Here is a 9,956-nt window from a genome sequence, read left to right on the forward strand (position 1 = left end):
TGGCGCTCTACCGGCGCGTTGAATTGACTATGGAACGGTGAAAAGTGAAAATGCCGAATATAGAGCACTAATAATATTTATCTGATCAGTTACCTTATTGCAAAGTTCCATTCCGTTATCGGTGAAAATTTTTTTTGGCAAAAAGAAAAATTTGCTCGAGCATTGCGCATTGTTGGAATGATGGCCTATTCTTTGTTTATTTTGTCTATCCCTAAAGCCATTTTTGTGACCATCCGGAGTGGCAGCTTTTTCAGAGAAAGGTCAAATAATACATTCGAAATTCCACAATCCTTCGAAGGGGATAAACCTATGCGCAACGCCGCAAGGTTGCCTTTGAGAAGCTTCAAAAATTTCAAGAAAACTTGAGCAACACTGAATACATTGTCATTAACGAATAAGCTGATTTGCAGCGCAAAGATCCCAGACGCGGCCCTCACCAGTAGGCTGGTGAGGCTGGTGCGAGCATGCACCCTGGTTGTTCAATGCGACATGGGAAAGCACATACTGATTGAACTGTTCTCATTCGGGATTCACTTCTTTGCTAGCCTGACGAACAAAAAGCGAAACTTTTTGCCTTGGAAAGGTGCCGCTGAGGATAGGAGAGTTGTACTTGTTTTGTTTGTTACTGAAGCCAGCAAGAAATCCTCGCTATCTTTTCTCATTTATCTAAAATCTAAATATACGAAATCTTATGCACATGGATATATTATCTGACTATTTTTAGGTCAGGATGTTTGAGAACAACGGTGTGCCAGCTGGCGCCTACCAGCCGTTGGAGCCAGAAACGTTTCTAACGGGGACCGTGTGGTTAAAACATTTCATTTTATGGTTTCTTACAAGACAAACATATTCAGTTTAGAGGAAAGCTGTTCCATGTTGGACTGGTATTTCGTAATTAATATGAAAATAATCCTTCTATCAATTCATAAATACCGTGGCATCTACCAGCCCATAATTAGTCGAAGTCCACATGTGCAGGTGTAGTACAGATCTTTAATAATGCCTTTCGGTATTGATAAGTGATTCAACAATATTTTTATATCCATCATTTGATATTTGGTTTGCTTGCCAACCTCTGTGGAAACGTCGAATTTCCTCTTCCCTGTATTCCGACCAGTTCTATGGATGGAGAAAATTACCAATGCCTTCTACAATCTTGAACGAATTTGCCCATCGTTTTAATCTTAAAAGAACTTAATTTTAAGTGTCTCTGAAGCGGAACTAAAAGCTATATCTCGTAAAGTGTGACCTTCGAACCGTTATTTAAAGCTTAGCGAGTCTGGTTCCCGAATCAAGTAAACTGCGATGAAATATCCCAGGATTATAGAAAGAATAACGCTGAAGAAATGATGCGAATATAAAAGTGTCAAACTCACAGCTTAAAGTGTGGGCGTAAGCCACTAAATGCCCTGGAATTTCTTTTTGAACAATAAGACCACATAGTTCATCTGTAACGTCAGCACCTGCGTATGAGCCTGGGAAATGGAATAACTTATGTGAATCAAGCAGTTAAGAGACGGACATTTCATCGCTTTGCTTCACGATTTCGCGACCAGCTTATCGATCGGCGACACTGAGTGTCGATTGTACGCAGAGTTGGAAAATATTTCGCCACAATTGCGCTGAGTCTTTGCGCTACAACAGGCCAATATTTTACGTCAAGCACGTTTTTGTACGCTGTGAAACATTCGCAAAAGACGATCCTTACGGCAATCTTCTTTGTGCCTACATGAGATGAATAATGAGGAAGGAAAATCCTAAAACGCAAACATCGATGTCAGCTTTTCCTGCCAATCGCTGACTAAGCTGTCAAAAAAGTGTGGAATAACAAGCGCAATCGTTGGCAAAAATTTGGCGAAAATGGGTTACAAGAGTTTTATTGGTCACAGACTGACGCTGTTATTCCTCCTGCAGAGCACCAATGTCATGATATCCAAGGATACCCCATTCTCATTTCTCCTAACAGCAAACAGCCCGGAAACACAGGCAGCACGTCGCCGAAGGACATTCGAACAACGATGGAATACGATTTTAAGATTTTCCTGGTTTAAGTAACATCGAGTTTCTGAAACACCATGACTTTTATCCAACAAACGAAATTCAATGCGCGCAGATCCTTTTTTTGTTTTATTCGTTTTATCCGTCTAACCACCAAATGTCATGAATAAATTCAGACAGAAAAACTTGTCAAAATTTAGTTTCCAAACTAACTTCCTCATTTCTGTTCTTTATTTCCGATCTTTGCCCGCCTGTATTCCGAAACGCGCCGTTCAAAAGAATTTAGTTTTCCTTCGAGCGAAATGTTTTTCATATAAGGAAGTGGATTAGGAACGTTATACATCGTTTCTCATCCCAGCATTTTTAAGTAGAAAATCAGCAAAAATTTCACGTACAGCTGCAAAAGTTTTGTGTTGAGACCACGCAAAGGTCGGGAGGAGGCATTTTCCTAGAATCGGTATGAAAGCCAATAGCTTCATCGACCATCGTCTGGATAGCACTGGGCGGCAGCTGGGTGAACAGCCAGCAGGAGAATTCCACATGTGGCCGCTCATCTCGAGAAATGAGTCCGTTACTGACCGTCAGTCCGGGCAGCAGGCCATAATTCTTGAATCAAAAATTCACCGCTCACCAAATTCACCATTCACATGTTCAGCAAAGTGTGCGTAGCGCTTTATCGTTGATCTACCGAGTGGCCCACTCAGCTTTCTCCGCGGTATTTTCCTTTTTTTGATGGCCTGCAGTAATAACGGGCGGTCACTGCTGTCTTGATAATAAGTATTTATCAGAAGTGGGTATGGCTCAGTCTGGACGTTTTTCATGAAAACTTAAAAGGCGTAAAATTCCCTAATTTCCAGGCACTGGATTTTGGTAAGGAATTTTTCGGCCAAGTTTTGCATAACTCTGCCGTCCGATGCGGCAAACAAAACTGATACGTTTCCTTATAAATTCTTTTCGTTTCTCGGTAGATCGGGATACTGACGAGTGTCATGTAATAGATTTATATCTTCAGGAATCTGGAAGCACGCCAGAGATGTTTTATACATCTGTCAGGCTTTCTTCTTGTACAATTGGAAAAAGGATGAATCTTTTCCAGGATGGCGCTAAAATTGGTTCCTCGACGTCCTTCCGCCCTTCTTCACTATTTAGAACGTAGAAGCTGTCATTTTCTACTTCAATATGCTGCTCCGTATGATGTATCGAGAAACGAACTGAGATGCGTCTCTTGTTTTTTCAGTTTTCAGTAACTGTACCCAGCTTAGAAAATCAAACAACATATGAAAAGTTCCCAGATGAGCTCTAGCTGTTTGATCCACCGGTATGGCTGTCGATGAAAGAATAAGGCACCACTACGGAAACCCTGTCGCTACATCCAACTGCCGATTATAGTGAAAAGGAAGCTCCTAATACTCCAAAAACGAAGCTTCGTTCGAAAAATCCCGTGTCTGTACCAGAGCAATATGTTTCAGGGTTACCTTAACGTCGAGACACCTGCTCCCACGTTCCTCAGCCCGTGTTTGTCGATACAGCAGTTGTGTATAACTGGATCGTCATAAAGATATTTCCGACGACCATTTAACTACCGTAGCAAATATGCAGTTACTGGCTACCACAAGATCCACCTTATGCTAGTAAGCCAACCCTGCGCAGAACCGAACACCATCCTGAAGCTTGAATCCGCTCTGTCCCGAAATGCGAAATATACGTGGAACTTAATGAATAGATCGGCCTTGCTTTTCATATTATACGTACAACTTACGAGGTCTTTGCGGCGCGTGCTTGCGTCCTTCCTGGTTTGCAGAACATAAAGACACTGATATGTGGTTTACCGACATAGACACACTGTTTTCACAATGCCGTCTTTCCTATTATTATACGTACAACGGCTTCTTTAGCTGTTTGTGAAGTATCACATACCGCCAGGATACCCAGGATAGCATAACCAGGATAGCCAGGATATCCAGGCAGTAATATTTAACATGTATTTAATTGCACGTTCTATTGCGATGTTGTATTGCACCTTTCACTGCAGTGCCAACTCTGCGAGAATATTTAGCCTTGAGCTTTTTACCGTGTGCTGACACGGATGTTTACCTTAAGCATTACCGTGTGCTGACACGGATGTTGCCTTAAGCACTTTCAGCGCTATGTGCTGACACAGCACGCGCTATAAATAGCTCTTGAATGGAAAGCAGAAAGCAGCATTTTTCCGAATTAAGGCCTAAACTCCCACAGTTTTCTCTTCCGCCCGGATTCTTCTTTCCCTTATCTTCTTTTTTGTAACCCCTTCGTTTTTGCGAGAGAGTTTCTATAGAAATTCGCAATTACTGCATCCTCTAATACACTGAATAGATCATCTAATACTAGAGTTTATTCTGATAAACTTTATCAGGTTCACCGGTCGCCCATTTAAGAGCAGTTGGCTATCAAATTCGACGCTTAACAATTTCCTAAAAAGACGGGCAGAGGCACACAAATGACAAAGGAATATGGAACTCAGGTTAACGCAAACATATAAGACTCACCGCGAGAGTGGGTTGCACAACACTGGACCAGTCTCAACTGAGGTACCCGCACTAGGATTCGGTGCACTGAGAGGTTTAGCGCGTACGTCAGTTTTTGACGGGCCCGAGTGAGACACCAGTTCAGTATTCCTGACTTTGAACAACGGTTCATCAAACGTAACTAGGATCCGGTGATGGACACTAGGGCCATTGTCACGTCTTGGCACAGATGTTTATTGTGCCACTCTGGCCGGATAGATACTGAATCATGAAATACTCGTAGTACCACATAAAATGCGTCCTCTACAGGTCAACACATTATGCGGGTTGCTACGCGCTAATATGGCGCGTAGCCACTACACTACACCTTCACCCTTAAAATGAAGTGAAAAAGCAGAACATTATGGCATAATGTCGAAATAGTCTTCTTCGACATTGTAGACGGTATCGACCTTTTCCTTCTTCTTGTTGTCCTTCTGCTGGCATGCCCTCTCTATGTGGCCTTTCATGCCGCAAGCATTGCACCTGGTGTTTTTATACCAGCATTCCTCGGGCGTATGCCGCCAGGATCCGCATCTTTTACACTTCCGCCGGGACGGCATCTCTTCGTCACTTCCACTTTCTTCTTCATTCTCTTCTTGTCTCTTTTCTCTACTGCTCTTCTCCTCTTTCTTCACTCTTATTTCTCGCTTCTTAATGTTGTTCACCACATTCTCTTCCACATTAGTTTTTCTCGCCTCTTTCACGCTTGTTTCATTTTTGATATCAATTTGGAGGGCGGCGTCGAACGTCTTCAGCTCTTGCAGCATTAGGTAGCGTCTTGTTGCGTCGCTTTTGACGCCTGCCACGAGCACAGCACTTAAATTCTTCTCCAGCACTGTTGCCGGAAAGTCGCATAGGATCGTTTTGTCACGTAAACGTGTCGCGAAGTCCACCAGGCTTTCTTTTCGTCCTGCCGAAGACTGAAGAACAGCGCCCACTCGGTTATTTGGTTTGTGTACGGGGCGTAGGCCGTTTCCAGCTTCGTGACCAGTTCACCCAGTGTGAAGTCGGACGGCATCTTGGGTTTGCACATCGAAACTAAAAGCTGCAGGGCCTTCGTGTCCAGACTGTTTATTAGCAAGGCACGGTGCTTGTCCGTATGAAGGTCGGTCAGCACAGTATAATTATCATACAAAACTTCCACGCCTTCCAGTCCATGGTTTCCGGATTGAACTTGGTCAATTGATCGGTTGTGGTCGTCATTTTCGATCTCTTATTATATAGCGCTCGCTTTCCTCTTCTCCTTTCCCGCTTCAGAGTTCAGAGAATACTACACTTCACGCCAATTGTCACGTCTTGGCACAGATGTTTATTGTGCCACTCTGGCCGGATAGATACTGAATCATGAAATACTCGTAGTACCACATAAAATGCGTCCTCTACAGGTCAACACAGCCATGCGGGTTGCTACGCGCTAATATGGCGCGTAGCCACTACACTACAGCCATCTTTATCCATATCCGTGGAAACTCCATTCCTATCGTCATTCAAAATGCCGTGGCAGCGAATCTTCGATTGTAATAATATTCCGGGGAGGATTCAGAGTTTTCGAAAAGTCGACATCAACATGTTCCAGATCATACACCCAACGAAACTCGGGAACCAAAGCAAAGTCGGTTTTGCAGCGTAAGTTCGGACGAGAAGCCTAAAAAACCCAAGTACTAACATTCGTAGTTTTCTTTACAGAAAATGATTCAACGAGTTAATAATTTGTTACCTGGTGATAGGCCATCGCACACCAGGCATACAAAGCGTTCCATTGCGAGTAAAACGAAAAGTTAGCTAAAGGAGAATGTCGATGAGCATCGTCCTAATAATAAAAAAAAAAACTTTTATCAGCCAATATATAATCGCCACGTAACAGACTATCTGTATCCACAATAATACTGAGTATAACGGCATGGAATGCTGTTCAAGCTAAGTGTGCTAAAAATAGATCATCTACTAGTATTGTATACATAAACTTAAAGACTGCCCTTGAATCCGCACTGACAACTCTACTGCCAAGTTTTTTTGGAGATCATCTATTGACATCCAAGTAAGCTCTGCTGCACTTTGAGATTACTTTCTCCTAAACTTAAAAATCTTCTCAGCTGGTCATTCATTTATCACCAAACCACTTACCAATAACGGTTCAACCACTGTAAACTCTATTACATTTTTCGGTTTCCGAGGGCAATTTAGCCTTTCCAGAACCGTGCTGAAATCTAGCATTTTCAGAGCTTTCAAAAACGGCAGCAACAACCTCCGAATACGGCGCATCACCACAATAGTCGCTGAAATGTCGATACCGAGAAGGAACAGGAAATAGTAAACGATGGCCATGACAACGCAATCATTGGCTCGTTGGCAAAAAAACGTCCAGAACCGTGATGTCCACTTTTTAGCCTAGCTGAAATCTGTCTCCTGAGTCGTTCTGGAAGAATCCGCTTATTATGCGGCGCAGGCCGGGCGAACTTAAATTTGGTCACCCAGGGGATCAACATACAACACATTGTCTCCTTCCCGCAGCAATAATGTGGCGTGATCTCCATGAAAAATAATTTGGGCTGCTCGGTCGTTTTGACATGAAAAGTCATTGCCCAGAAAATTTGTCAGCGTTTCGATAAAATAGGAACCCTTTCCAATTTCGTCGTGGTGAGTTCTTCCAATTAAATGAGCGACGTCGATGATTCCACATTTATTTCCTCACCGTCTGTCTGAGACAGCTAGTACGTACGCTCGGTGATGTCCAAAAAAGGCAAAGGATCCTCTGCATTCAACAGGGTGGCATGAGAATGTCGCACATCGCGCCTCACAGGCACGGGGACACCATGCAAAATCGGTAAAACCAGCTCATCCATCTCCTTTATACAGCTGATAATTATTTCCGCTGAGCTTGTTGAATTGTTTTTAACTGCATCAGTTGAGGGTGGTTTTTTATTTTTCGCCTACAACAACCATCAGCATGAGGAACTTTCTATATAGTAATCGTAATAACTGATATATAAATGTTTTATAAAAAGATCGTTTACTATTGCTGAAAATAAAAAGCAGATAAACTATATATCTCGAATAATCAGCAATTAATAAAATTATTTTAAAAAAACAGCGGCAACGTGTTTTAACAGATCTTCTATTTGCTGAAAGACATATTACCTATGCATAAAATGATACTCGGAATACCATCTGTCAGCTGCAAATGTGCTCTTAATAGATCATCTATATGCTTGTTTGCATAGACCGCCCACCAACCAAACGTCAGCCAAAAAAACACGGAGATAGTGTGTATAATAAAAAAATTCTTACATGGACCAAGAAAGCATTTGTGTCCTTTCCTAAGATTTCTGCAGGAAACAATTCCAGAGGGCTATTTTTCCCCACGGAATCCAAAGGTAGACCTTTCGCATGCTCATTCGGAGTGGGCAAATTATGATCGAATTTTCGCAGTAGTAAGGAAGTAATTCCGTGCCCAAGTAGGTTCTGGCATATCCCGATTTCCGAAGGACGCCAACAATTCCGGATCGTCATAGTAACCATTTTTTGGCTGTAAACTGGCGATTTGCATGATGTTCTTCATCACTGTTTCCGGAAAAGCCTGACCGCGTCCAAATCTAAAATTTTGCCGCACAGTACTGTTCGCAAGAAAAGTGTCGAGGTCATCCAGTACAGGTTCATTACTGCCGTAATCGACGAACATGTTTATCCCCGTCAACTGATTTTGGTAGACGCAGGCGACAGGTATATCACGATCATCAACAATGACTTGTCCACGCTTAATTATCGAATCCTGGTTTGCCGGATTAGGCGATCGACGGAAATTCAGATAAGTGTTGACCAGTCCCGAAGTTTCGCTTTCAGGTCTTGGAACTGTACAGCACGCGTAAACGCACAGTTCTGCGAAAACAAACATGCCTTCGAAGCTGTACAGAATATGTACTTACTCGAAAGCTCATTATGTTTAAACTGTTACCACTTATTCGGACAGGGTTTTTGGTGTACTTCGATTCCAACGAGGAGTATGTTACGTGCTTCTTGGTTGGACGCTCATTGCCACAATTTACATGGATATTTTGGGCATCTTGCGTTGACTTATTTGTTAGAAATTCTCTGAACGGTGGGCAGTTCATCCGCCGGGATCTCAAATCCTCGACATTAATTATCATGGCTGAAAATACCCTGCCGCGATATACTGAACCTTATTGTGACCAAGCTGTCCAATATTCCTAAAGCGGTTGGACTTCCGGGTCTGGATCAAAAAGGTGACTTAAGTTTGGTTTATGATCGATAGTTTTCGGCGAAAGCGTTCCATATACTCATGCTAAGGTAGCGCCATGCATGACGTATCTAATGCTTTATAGCGCTAACCCAGGATCAGTGTGTGCGCATCGGTGTAAATGTACCTCGTCGTCTAGATCTATATAAAATAATTCATTCTTGCACAATCATTCAATCTTGCTTAATAAATACCATTTACTAGTTTGGCTTGTAGAAATATTCGAACGGACCTGGCTGCTCGATATCTCAAAATCCCGCAATATCATCCCTATAATTTCACATTTTCCACAATTTTCTCTTGTGGAAATCGGTCGCAGCCGCCTGAAAAAAAATTTCTGGAGCAAGTGCAATAGCGCTTATGGTATCGAGTTCTTATGGTGCCACTACTGTCACCACAACCGATTTTTATTCTGATCCGAAATTTGCAAATTCGCATGCCCCTTATTATCACAGTCAACAACAAAGCCGATCTGATCACTGCGCCCTAGCCTTCAGCGCAACTCCGGTTAAATCTGATTTATGGAATAACGAAGAGACAATGCTTCCGATAATCAGGCCAATCAATATTCGACCGAAGCGTAGCGAAGGTCCTCTATGTTCAGAATTAATGGGAAGCGTGATGTCCGTTCGTCGGTCACCGCCACGAAATGCATACACGCACGGTGGCATTGGGAGGAGATGCACTAATGCGCGGAGGCCGTATATACTTACACGTCATGTTACTGGCGATGTCATACTCACACCCTATGTAAGGGCGATGTCCGTTCGTCGGTCACCGCCGCCGTGCTTGTGTAAGAACAAATATGTACACAAGCAAGGTGGCCGTACACACTTACACCCCGAGTAACTTGTGTTGTCCGTTCGTCGGCACCACCAACTGATTCAAAAAAGGATGGGGCAGCGTACTGTCTAACAAAATTGATAACATCGCAAAATTAATCAAGACGGGATTGTTCTTGTCGAGAAACCGTAAAAAAGCTCTTATGTGAGAGATGTTACTGTTAAGATATTATGTCTATTAGGACAACAATATTTCTAAAGTAAAGCAACAGAATATCTATTTGGTACAGCAGAAGTTACGTTAAATTAAACAAAACCGTTCGCTTGCGAAAACCAAGTTATTAGAGCAGTGGACGGACTTTCTGTTTCATTCTT

The sequence above is a fragment of the Paramacrobiotus metropolitanus genome, unplaced genomic scaffold (assembly GCF_019649055.1).
Source record: "Paramacrobiotus metropolitanus isolate TYO unplaced genomic scaffold, Prichtersi_v1.0 Parri_scaffold0000244, whole genome shotgun sequence".
Classification (NCBI taxonomy): Eukaryota; Metazoa; Tardigrada; class Eutardigrada; order Parachela; family Macrobiotidae; genus Paramacrobiotus; species Paramacrobiotus metropolitanus.